Source organism: Chiloscyllium punctatum, chromosome 23 (assembly GCF_047496795.1).
Source record: "Chiloscyllium punctatum isolate Juve2018m chromosome 23, sChiPun1.3, whole genome shotgun sequence".
Lineage (NCBI taxonomy): Eukaryota > Metazoa > Chordata > Chondrichthyes > Orectolobiformes > Hemiscylliidae > Chiloscyllium > Chiloscyllium punctatum.
This window is the reverse complement of record NC_092761.1, coordinates 30,159,289-30,171,730: the sequence shown is the minus strand read 5'-3', so window position 1 is coordinate 30,171,730 and position 12,442 is coordinate 30,159,289. Positions and strand designations below refer to the sequence as shown.

At 44.7% G+C, this 12,442-nt stretch overlaps 1 non-coding gene across 1 annotated transcript; it reads left to right on the top strand.

Moving 5' to 3' along the window:
* Nucleotides 1–10,974: 10,974 nt before the first annotated feature.
* trnas-gcu (transfer RNA serine (anticodon GCU)) lies at nucleotides 10,975–11,056 on the top strand. Its single transcript has one exon. It is a non-coding gene; the product is annotated as a tRNA-Ser (tRNA).
* The last annotated feature ends 1,386 nt before the right edge of the window (nucleotides 11,057–12,442 follow it).

The window sequence follows — 12,442 nt, the reverse complement described above, 5'->3', positions numbered from 1 at the left end:
ACAGGTCCGGCGGAGGCGGAGGAATTGGGAATACGGGATGGCATTTTTGCAAGAGGGAGCTTGGGAAGAGTTGTGGAAGTGGTAGGGTGGGAAGAGGTGTGCATCGGGTCAAATCTCCGTCACATTCGTGACTGTTGTTCTTATGTTTGTTTCTTCTCTTCGTGTGCTGAAGTAACACAGTGAGGGAGCAATTACTGTTGTCAGACATACATCTAGGGGCGTATTAAATACTGAAGTTGTGAGATTCGAGCAGTGTTTATTAACATAGACCATTCACTGTTCGAATCTCTGGCTCAGGAATTTGATAGAGAGCGAACTTGAGCAAAGGTTGAGCCGGGGCGTTTACCCCATGACGTAACACGAGTTTCTGCCATTGCTTTGTTGTTCACGTCGTTGTGTGTTTTGCATCATTGAGGATTTTGAAATTGTCCCCTTGATACAAAAGGCCCGTACTTTTGCAACATTGTACAAAAGATGCAGTACAATAACAGCCGTTGCTGATTCAGTCTACTTATCCAGATATTGACCCCCTAGAAACAGCACTGTGCACTCTCCTCGAGTCTGGAAAACAACTTCCTCACATATGATGTTATATTCTCGCTCTCATGGCGCTCTTCCTTCCATCGGCTTCTGTGTTTTCACAGAATCCGATTCAATAGATCTTGTCATTTCTTTCCATGTGGTCAGATCTTGTGAACAGAATATCACAGTGGGAGTGCCCTGGGCCCATAACCCAGAAGTCAGACCATACTCAGGGAACCGTATTCTGGTCTTGACCATTTCATGAACACCAGGAAGACATATCTATGCTCTTCAAAATTTAATTACCTGTTTTCAGAAGAAAGGTAAACAGTTCCTGGTTCCTGCTTCTGCTGCCACACGGACCAAGATTGTAAATGCTGGAATCAGTCGAGACTGTCCGCTCTCCCACATCCAATTTATCCCCAGGTTGTGTCAAGATGATGGTCTGAATCGCTTCCTTCTCTTCCCTGTCACTCTAGGATGATGTGAGCTGTGAAATCTTTGATGTGAACTGGAGGCAACGGGAAAAAATGTATACACGTCAGCTGCGTGAGCGACGGGACTCGCTGCATTAACATCCCATGCTGATTCAGACAGCAGAAGCCTCCCTGTGATTTCGAGAAACACAGACACTGTTCCCGAATAATGGGGAGAGATTCTCTCTTCCCTCGCAGTTCTGCATTTTCTAACTGTCTCAGATGGCATTATTTGGACAATGGTTCCCAAAGGAAGATGATTTCTTGTGCATGCACGATCTCCCTTTACTACACCTTTCCAGAATTCCCATACTTCCCACTCCCGCCAGACCCCTACCCCGCTCTACAAACTCTTGTTTGATAGCAAGCTGAAGACCGCGTTCAAACTGCTCTCCACCAACACTGCAATGACAATGGAAGAGGAGTTCGTCCAGTTATCAATAGAGACCGCCCTGTTCCGGGAAAGCTGCTAGCACAGCCTCCTGGGAGAAGCGAGTCAGAATGGACAGGAGCTGTTATTAGAACTCTGTGCTTCTTTCACTCCGAAACAGCAGAAATAGCCTTAGTTAACCAAAAACTTACCTGATTTCTGGATACCACGTCTGGCGCCGTTCTGGCTCGTTTGTCTCGGGTGTGATATTGCCTCATACAGGTGACATACGTGCGAGAGCTCTCGGGTTCACATTGCAGATAAGCCTTGGAATTTTGTACACTATTTCATTTTCGACTGAGAAGATATGATTTCGATGAAATCGAGTTCATATAAAGATTCCAAAGCTTGAAAACATGCACAAGCAAGTTCAAGAACCGCTTCTTCTCGGCCATTGCTGCTCTGAGAAATGAATTGTCTAACTTGAAATAACGCTGATGTTGCCAATGTGGATTTTGCTGAGCGCCCGTCCTATACGTAGTAAGGTAAAAACAATGACTGCAGATGCTGAAAATCAAATACTGGATTAGTGGTGCTGGAAGAGCACAGCAGTTCAGGCAGCATCCAACGAGCAGCGAAATCAACGTTTCGGGCAAAAGCCCTTCATCAGGATGATCCTGATGAAGGGCTTTTGCCCGAAACGTTGATTTCGCTGCTCGTTGGATGCTGCCTGAACTGCTGTGCTCTTCCAGCACCACTAATCCACTATACGTATTAACCTGAATTCCTGAGTCTGGTCAAATGTTGCTTTTCTCACGCTGTGATCTGCATGTCCTTGATTACTATGATCCGCCTTTACCAATCGCAAACAACGCTTTCCACTGTACTTAGGTACATGTGAAAATCAATCAATCAAAACACAGTCATTTCCTCATTGCGTGGAGCCAGCCGAGCGAAGGTGGGCTGCATGGCCTCAGTCTGCAGTGTGCCACGTTTTGTGATTCTGATTGAAATTGCAATTAAAACAGCAGAATTGGGGAAGTTACCGATGGTTATATTGACACAGCCGGGACACATCTGTGCCACAGTGTATCACACAATAACAGTGAAGATCATTTGACGTCATCCTCGAAGGCACATGCTACAAAAACCTGAAGACTGCGGGAAACTGCAGTGGTCAGCGCTAACAGATCGTCCCAGAGGGATCGTGGTGGGCGCATAATCCAGAAATTAATGTATGAAAAGCATCCTCTGCTCGATGACAATTCCACCTTTCAGCATGTGCACTGCCACCACCAGTGTTTCGCTTTTACAGTGCTCCGTTCTTCGCATTACACATTGATGAGCCTTCTACGTCCTTACACTCAATGGCATCTGAAATAGATGCACCCGGCAAATTTATACATTTGAGGAAACACACGTTTGAAGATTTTTTTAGATTAGATTAGATTAGATTACAGTGTGGAAACAGGCCCTTGGGCCCAACAAGTCCACACCGACCCACCAAAGCGTAACCCACCCATACTGCTACATTTACCCCTTACTAACACTACGGGCAATGCCGCATGGCCAGTTCACCTGAACTGCACATCTTTGGAGTGTGGGAGGAAATCGGAGCACCCGGAGGAAACCCATGCAGACACGGGGAGAAAGTGCAAACTCCACACAGTCAGTTGCCTAAGGCAGGAATTGAACGCGGTCTCTGGCGCTGTGAGACAGCAGTGCTAACCATTGTGCCACTGTGCCACCGTGCCGCCCACAAAGTTATAGAATTTTTTTGCTGTTCTCTGTCGATCTGTTATGACCTGATTCGCAAAGCCACTTGACTGAGCTGGGAATACACTGGCGAAGGTGGGAGAAATCAGTTGTGGTGTGGACCATGCCCCTGACAAGCAGCACTGATGATGAATAACCTCAGAGAGAAGCAAGCGATAGAGATTTGCCGTGGACTCGATGGGCTGAACGGATTCTGTCGGCACGCAAATAACGTCACACGTCTCTGCCGTCCCTCTCCCTGTCTCTGTGACACAGTGGCTGAGGGAGAAATAATGGCTCGTTTTTAATCCTCCCTTCCGCTTTGGACTGCCTGCAGCCCCGCAGCTCCTGGCTGTGGGGATGGTTCTCTGTGAGTGAGGGTTTCATTCGGAGTCGCTTCATCTGGGACAGTTGGGACTCAGATGTTAACTGAAGCCCGATTGCAGCAAAGATGCCGACGCCTGTGAAACAAAAGCTTCTCTGCAGGATTGATTCTGCGAAGATTGATTCTGAACACCAAATGGGCAGCACAAAAATGCACTTACTGGAATTTTACTTTTCTTTTATCTTTTCAAGCCATTTCCTGTTTATTTTTTTTTATTTGTGTAGGTGCGAGACACAGTGAAAGACCACAAAGTGCACGAATCTTTATTTTTTTTAACCCCCACACTACCGCCTAAGTGCGGTAGTGCTCATTTTTTACCCCTGCACCCATGGTGTGTGTGTGTAGGTGCGAGACACAGTGAAAGACACAAAGTGCACTGGAATTTTACTAAGGGATGAGAGTCCACAGCCCATTTCTCTCTTTCCCACCAGCTCAGCACCTTTCTCTCTCTCTCAAATAGATGATATTTGGAGAAAGTTCGCAATCAAAGTTGCTAAGTTCCAGCAGTGCTCTTCCACCTGGCTGTGCCCGTGAGAGGAAGCTTCAGAGCATATTCACATTTACATCCCGTCATAATGCCTGCAAGTGGAGGGAAATGGCTGAATACTCTGCCAATAGAGACAGCTCAGTCCACGGGGATGGGATAAACAGCACCGTCCCGCGTGGGGTCATTCTGCAGATCAGACACAGTCGACATTATGATTCAGATCATACCGGAGTGAGAGTGCTCGAGAAGTCTAATCAGTTACTCGTACCTGTGCCAACTCGGGAGTTGCAAAAGATTGGTGAAAGTGGAAAGTGGATTTGTTCAAGTTTCAAGTGTTTCCGTGCAGCAGGAAGTAGAAGAAGAGACACAGTGAAGCGATTGAGATCTGACGACAGGAGCAGCAACTTAGTTGCACAGCGCAGAGGAGAGCTTTGAAGTATTGAATTCTGGTTGATGGGACGTTCATGCTTTCACTGGGCCACGCTGCTACAGATGAAACTATGTCAGTGTCTCTCAACATTGTGATGTCACAGGCAAATATCGCCGTTAGACTGCAGGAAATTCCTTTTTCCAATGTGAGGGCAGTCCATATGTAAAGGTGTAGCTTATATATCGAATCCTTTCACATAAATATTTCCACTGCACCTCAGTGTGTTGTACTGTCTCTTTTCCACTTTACCTGCCATTGTGCCTGCACTGAAATTGATTTTCTCCTTCTGCGAGTCTTTTCCAGTCAGGGTGAGGTGATGCAGTTGGACTGACCCATCTTCTGACAGAATTTTCCACTTCACTTCAGCCCGCCCTAACTTCGCTATCTGATACCATTCCCGTTGTTTAAATGTTAAGCGCTCGTCTCAGATCCAGCCTGCCCTCACCCAAAATAAATGGAAAATTCAGTCACACTGTGATCACTGCAATCGAGGGATATATTCACTCTAAGGTCATTGATAATTCCAAGGATAAATTTAAAACTGCAGATGCTGGAGATCAGAGTTAGTAGTGTGATGCTGGGAAAGCACAGCAGATCAGGTAGCATCCGAGGAGCAGGAGAATTCAGGTTTCAGGCTTAAGCCCTTCATCAGGAATAAGGCTTGTGAGTCGGGGCTGAGAGATAAATGGAAGTGGTGTGGGGTTAAGGGGAAATGGCTGGAAAGCAATAGATGGATCAATAGGAGGGAGAAGAAAATAGGTCAGAAATGGCAGTGATGGAATGGGTTGAGAGGACGGTGCCGAGTTGAAGGCTTGGGCTTGGGGGAGGGGAAGTTAGGTAACTGTTCAAATTCACATTTATCCCGTGTAGCGTTAGGGTCCCAAGCCGGCAGGCGTTTGGTGGTAATGGTTTGGCAGTGGAGGAGATCCAGGACCTGTATGTCTTTGATGGGGTAGGAGGGGGAGTTGAAGTGTTCAGCCACCAGACGGTGAAGTTGGTGGGTGCGGGTGTCCCAAAGATGTTCTCTCAAATGATCTGCAAGAAGGTTTCCTGTCTCCCTGATGTAGAGGAGACCACACTGGGCGCAACGGATTCAGTAGATGACATTGGTAGCTGTACACGTGAATTTCTAATGGATGTGGAATGATCCCTTTGGGCCTTGGCTGAGGTGAGGGGATGGTGTGGGTGCGAGTTTCACCCTTCCTTTGGTGGCAGTGAAAGGTGCCAGGAGAGGGTTGTGGGCTGGTGGGGGGATGTGTGGTCCTGAAGAGGGGATCATGGAGGGAACGGTCTTTACGGAATGTTGGCAGGGCTGGGCAGCGAAATATATCTCTGGTGGTGGTGTCTGTTTAGAGGTGGCATCAGTGGCAGAATATGATCCGTTTATTCGGAGTTTTATGGGGTGTAATGTGAGCACCAGGTGGTTCTGTCCTTGTTGAGTTGAGAGGCGTGGCTTCAAGGGTGGTGGTGTGTGAAATGGAGGTGATGAACTGGAGGGCGCTGTCAACCACGTGGGAAGGCAATTTGTGATCCTGGAATAAGGAGACCACCTGGCTCTTTCTGAGGTGTAATTGGTCATCCTGGGAACAGATGTGCTGGAGGTGGAGGAATTGGGAATAAGGAATGGCGTTCTTACACGGGATAGGGTTGGAGGAGATGTAGTCCAGATATGTGTGGGAGTCGGTGGGCTTGTAGTATACGTCTGTAATTAGTCAGTCGCCAGAGTCGGTGATGGAGAGGTCCAGGAAGGTGAGGGAAGTTGCCAAGATGATCCGGATAAGTTTGAGGTCGGAGTGGAAGGTGTTGGTAAAGTTGGTGAGCTATTCAACTCCTCGTTGGAACACCAAGTGGCCCCAAACATTCATCAATGTAGCGGAGGAACAGGTGGAGGATGGTGCCTGTGTAATTGCGAAAGATGGACAGTTCCGCGTATCTGACAGACGGGCAGGCATAGCTAGGCCCTATGCGGGTGCCGATGGCGACCAGTTTCGATGGAGGGAGTGGGAGGATTAAAAAGAGAAGTTGTTGATTGTGAGGATCAGTTCAGCCAGGTGGATGATGGTGTCGGTGGAAAGGTACTGGTTGGGATGGTGTGAGATGAAGAAATGGAAGGCTTGCAGACTTCTGTCATGGTAGATGGATTTGTACAGGGACTGGATGTCCATGGTGCTGCTGACGCGTTGGGGGCGAGGGAAACGAAATTCTTGGAGGAGGTGAAGTGCACAGAGGTGTCACGAATGTAAGTGGGCATTTCCTGAACTAGGGAGAGAGGATTGTGCCAAGGTAGGAAGAGATGACTCGGATGGGACAGGCGCAGGATGAGACAATAGGTCGACTGGGGCAGTCAGGTTTGTGAATCTTAGAAAGGAGGTAGAATCGAGGATTGCACGGTTCACGGACAATGAGGTTGAAGGTTGTGGAGGGGAGTTGCCCAGAGGTGATGAGATTGTGTATGATCTGGGAGAGGATGGTTTGGTGAGGGGAGGAGAGTTTGTGATCGTGGTGTGTCGGAGAAGGTGCCTGCGAGTTGGCACCTGGCTTCAGCTTTGTTCCTCTGCCCGACTCACAAGCCTAATTCCTGATTAATGGCTTATGCCTAAATCGTCCATTCTCCTGCTCCTCGGATGTTGCCTGACCTGCTGTGCTTTTCCAGTACAACACTCTCCGCTCATTCATTATTACTGTCTCATTTCACACTACCAGGTCCATGCTGTCTGTTTGATTCTAATGAGCACTGTTCTCATGAACTGCGACAAAATCTGCCAATCTGAAACAAAAACAGAAATTTCTGTAAAATCACAGGTGTGTTGGCAGCATCTGTGCAGATGAATCACAGTTAACATTTCACATCCATTGTGTCCGTCTCTCCACAGATGCTGCCAGATGTCCTGAAATGTTGCAGCAACGTCTGTTTTTGTTTGATTTTCAACATCAGCAATTTTTTTTCATTTTTGTTTTCTTATTTACTGCCAATATGATTTGGCTAAAGATTACATTAAATGTTTTAAATATGACTGTGATGGAACGGCCAGATTTCCACCAGCCGGCTACTTTTATTTGGTTCACGTGACCAATGCCTTTTCACTTGATCACCGCGCCCTACAGCGGCACTGCATATAAATTGACAAAATTGTGGCATTCCCTTGGATTGCTAATCAGGAGCGAGATTGATTGAAATTATTGAAAACTTAAGATAAACTGATAAAATACGGGGTATAAAACGGGAAAGTAAAAGGGAAAGAGAGAACAGCGAATGATAATTTCTTGAGAAAACTGAAATATAATTGCTCAAGATAAAGAAAGTGCCTTCATCTGCAAACATACTATAATATGAAATGAAATTTTTGGGACAACCAATTCCAACAGATTGCAAAATCTTAGTTTTAAAGTCTTGCTGCAACTGTTTTGGTTTTAATGAATGTACACATGAGACTCAGTGCTGTAATGGTCCCCTAAAATGGAAAAGGAAATCCTTGCCTTCGAGGATACGTGGGGAATGTTCACTGATTCATCCCAGTAATGGCAGGACTGTCCTCAGGAAGCGTATGAGTAAAATCTTTCTCTGTTCCATGGAGTTTCGAATGAGTGGTGAAGGGAATGTCTCCATTCACAAATTAATCATTCAGTAGAATTCATTACAGGGACCCATGAAATGATGAACAAATTGAACAAGAACATGGACATTCGACACACAATAGGTACAACCATTACTCTGTGAAAACTGTTGATTTCAGATCCACGGTGGTCTTTGGTGATGGCATTTACTGTCCAGAACCATTCTGCACAGGAATGACGGGAGACACACTGTCAAGTATTTGAACTTCAGTCGCCTTTAGAAATAGCTGAGACTGACTCCGGACACGGGGATTTAGAGATGTTGGCCTTACAAACCTTTCAGACATTCTGAGGAAGAATAAAGGAAGTGATAGAAAATTTTCGTCTCCATGGAGACGATGTTCATGAACTGGATAGATAGTAATTTACCTTATTGGTGCATATAAATAGAGGCGTCATATTTAAAAAGCAAAGAGTTCATAGTGTAACTGCAAAATCTTTTGGTCATACTCAGTGGGAACATTGTGTGTAATCCTTGTCCTCATTATCCACCAAAAACATGTCAAGAAGTTAGAAAGGGCACAGACACTGTTTCCTGGATAGCAAGATATTACAAAGCTAAGTGACGTTGTTTTCTGAGACATAAAATTCTCAGAAAGGATATAAACGGGATTAAAGAAAAAATGAAGGAGTTTATTCACGAGATTTGGAAATGCTGGAGCAGAAACACGCAAGTTTGATGTAAACAAATGAGATTTTCACATAACGCAGGGTTTGAATGAATAAATTGGGGACATTCCCTCTTTCCAATGAATCAATAACTTTCGTTAGAGCTTGAAAACCATTAGTGAGTGATTAAGAAAAGTTTGGATGAGAGTTTCTTCCACTCAATAGAGTTATTTAAATCGTGAACGACTTTCCAGAAATAAAACGTAGAAGCTGACTTCAGAGTGTTTTAAAAGATACACTAACAAACGTACAAGGAGAGAATTTGTCATTGAGTGAAAGTCAGTGTGATTGCGTAACAATTTCGAAATTGTTCACTTCAGATACAAAGACATTTGATGAACACGTACAACTGAATAAGACTGAGTAGAACAAGTTCATAGATTGGTAAGGTGTGGCGTATTATTCAAGGTGAAACTCTATAAATGGATCTGATGTTGTAAAATAACTGCAGACAGAAGTTATATCCTAATGAGTAGGAATTGAATCGTCACTTGGAGACGCAACACCTACTTTAAAGATTTGACCACATTCACATGATGTTACGTATATTTCGTAGATTCTTAATTCCACCCAAGAAATCCACCAAGAAGACTCTGTCCTTTTGTATTGTTAACCCTCTGTACTTCTCTGCAGCACGCCATTTAAGATGAAATATGCTCAGACCAAAATTCAGTTCAATACAATATTCAAACGGTCCTATGTGATTTCTGTTTTTATTATTGCAATAACTTTTGTGAGTTTGCAAAAAACTGTGTAACATGAAACCAGTTCAACATCTATTTTCCCGGAATTTAACGCAGTGCACTTGGGAAACGTTATCCATCTACTGAAAAATCACCTTCGGCTCTCTCTCCACACATGTCTGTTCACGTTTTAGGTACTTGCAGGATGTTTGTTGATCAAAAAGTCATTATCCAGAAAAGGTCGTTTCTCAATCCACAAACACGGGTATTTTCCCATAAACTTGGCTTTGCTCAATATCACCTTCTGTCTGTATCCCTCAACCCGACGATAAATTGAAGTTGCTCCATTTGAGGCTCAAAATTACAACTTCGGCACAGCACACCCCACTATACTGGAACAGAGTTTCCGTTCATTGGTCACTTTCAGCACAGGAGCAACACATTAATGCTTACCTCCACATTCCTGGTTTTACCTTAACCTTTGGGAAACCCACTTTCTCTGATTCCATGGCTAGCAACGGGGATTATATGATCATCTTCACCATTGGTTCTGTCCCCGTGTGAGGAAAGTGGTGAGGTCCTCATTGTAAAGATGTGTAGATTGATGAAATGTACAATTTCATCTTTTGCCTTCACTAACCCATGAGCTTTTTATTTTGTTTTGCATCTGTAGAAATCTTAAAATCTTCATCTTGAACAGACTCAATAACAGATCTCCATTGTGTCTCTGGCATCGAAATTCATAGTGTAAACTCCCTCTGAATCCTTCCACCGCAGTCCGCTGTTTGGGAAGTGTTCCTGTTGTGGGATATGCACATCTCCGTCTGTCACCTGCTGCTCCCAGCATGCGCTCTGGCACTGCACTCATTTTCCTTCTGACACTTGCTCACTGTGTTGCTGTGATCAAACAGTGACTTGGTGTCGCACGGCCCAGGAAAATGATACAGATCATGGTTTTTGCATTGTTGAGTTCAATTGTCAGTTTAGCCTTATTTTGGATTTTGAAATTGTCTGTCCTGTACACAAGTGAGTGTAAAAAACATCTGAGCGGAAGTTAGGTGTTCCGAATAATGACATTGAGCACTATGCACTCTCCTCCAGTCTGGAAAACAATTCCTCAAAGGCAATTTAATAGACAATAGACAGCAGGTGCAGGAGTAGGCCATTCTGCCCTTCGAACCAGCACCACCATTCATTATGATCATGGCTGAACATCCTCAATCTGTATCCTGTTCCTGCCTTAGTCCCATAACCCTTGACTCCACGATCCTTCAGAGTTCTATTCAACTCTTTATTGAAAGAAAACCTCCTGCTGTCTCGGTTTCTTCATTCCGTTGACTTAAAATCTTCACAGAATTCAACAGACCTTGTTACATATTCATTTCCTCATTTTTGTTCAGATCTCTGTGTGCATAGTGTGACAGTGGGAGTGCACTTGCCCCACAACCCAGGGGTCAGACCATAGTCTTGGAACCGTACTTTGTTAATTCTCATTTCACCAACACCAGGGAGAAATATCTGCTGCTCTGCATGATTTACGAAATTCAATTATTCATAAGGTCAAAGGGTTTCGTGCCTCTGTGACGAGGTGGCCGTGAGGTTAAGGCGATGGACTGCTAATCCATTGAGCTCTGCACGCGTGGGTTCGAATCCCACTCTCGTTGCTGTCATCACCGGCTTTCAATGGTGCTGCTTTGAGATGATCACAGCTGTCGTATGAAAACTGGGATTCTAATGGCTATTTTATCTGCATTGACGCTATGACAAAAATCTCAAAGAATTGTTTTAGTCTGTTGAATAAACTACATTGCAATGTCGGTTGCATTGGGATAATGAAAATGAGCGCGATTTTCTTTTTCAAGTCAAGTTGCTGTTAACGTTTTTTCGTATGAAAGACATCTAGGAAAATCAAATACTGAGAGCTGCGAAGTGCATGTCATGCAAAGGGATCTTAATGAATGTTTTGTCAGATGAAATATGAAGGACGTTGAGGAGAAGTAATGCATCCTGGTGAGAAGAGCACAGCGAGACAGCACAAAATAATTGAGATATTTCAAAGGGGCAGGGCGTGGGTTTAGGGGCAATGAGAACTGGCTGCAAATGCACAGTGGAGAATTGCTGCTGTGGGTGCCGTGCATGGGCACGGAGAGACTTACACATTGGTCTCGCTCTCGCCATTGATGAATGCTGGACATAAGGTACAGCTAAACACAAGATGTGGGAAGCAAGCTCCATCTGGTTATGCAAACACTTGATGCATCACATTGAACTATGAACAACTGGAGAAATCAGCATGTTACCTGTAGGGAGTGAAAATAAACTGTGGATCAATAACCGCAGATTCATGCAACATAAACATGAAAAATGATTTAAAATGTAGGGTGTAGGTTTGCTCGCTGAGCTGTAGCTTTGATATCCAGACGTTTCTTTACTTGGCTAGGTAACATCATCATCAGTGGCGACCTCCAAGTGAAGCGAAGCTGTTGTCTCCTGCTTTCTATTTATATCTTTCTCCTCGATGGGGTTCCTGAGGTTTGTGGTGATGTCATTTCTTGTTCGTTTTCTGAGGGGTTGATAGATGGCATCTAGATCTAAGTGTTTGTTTATGGCATTGTAGTTGGAGTGCCAGGCCTCTAGGAATTCTCTGGCGTGTCATTGCTTAGCCTGTTCCAGGATAGATGTGTTGTCCCAGTCGAAATAGTGATATTTGTAATCCGTATGTAGGACTACGAAGGAGGGAAGTTCGTGGCTTTTTGTGGCTAGCTGGTGTTCGTGTATCCTGGTGGCTAACTTTCTTCCTGTTTGTCTTACGTAGTGTTGGTGGCAGTCCTTGCATGGAACTTTGTAGATGACGTTGGTTTTGTCCATCGGTTGAACTGTGTCTTTTAAGTTTGTTAGTTTTTGTTTGAGAGTGTTGGTGGGTTTGTGTACGACTAGGATTCCGAGGGGTCTTAGTAGTCTGGCTGTCATTTCTGAAACTTCTTTGATGTATGGTAAGGTGGTTAGGGTTTCTGACTGTGTTTGGTCTGCTTGTCGTGGTTTGTTCTTGA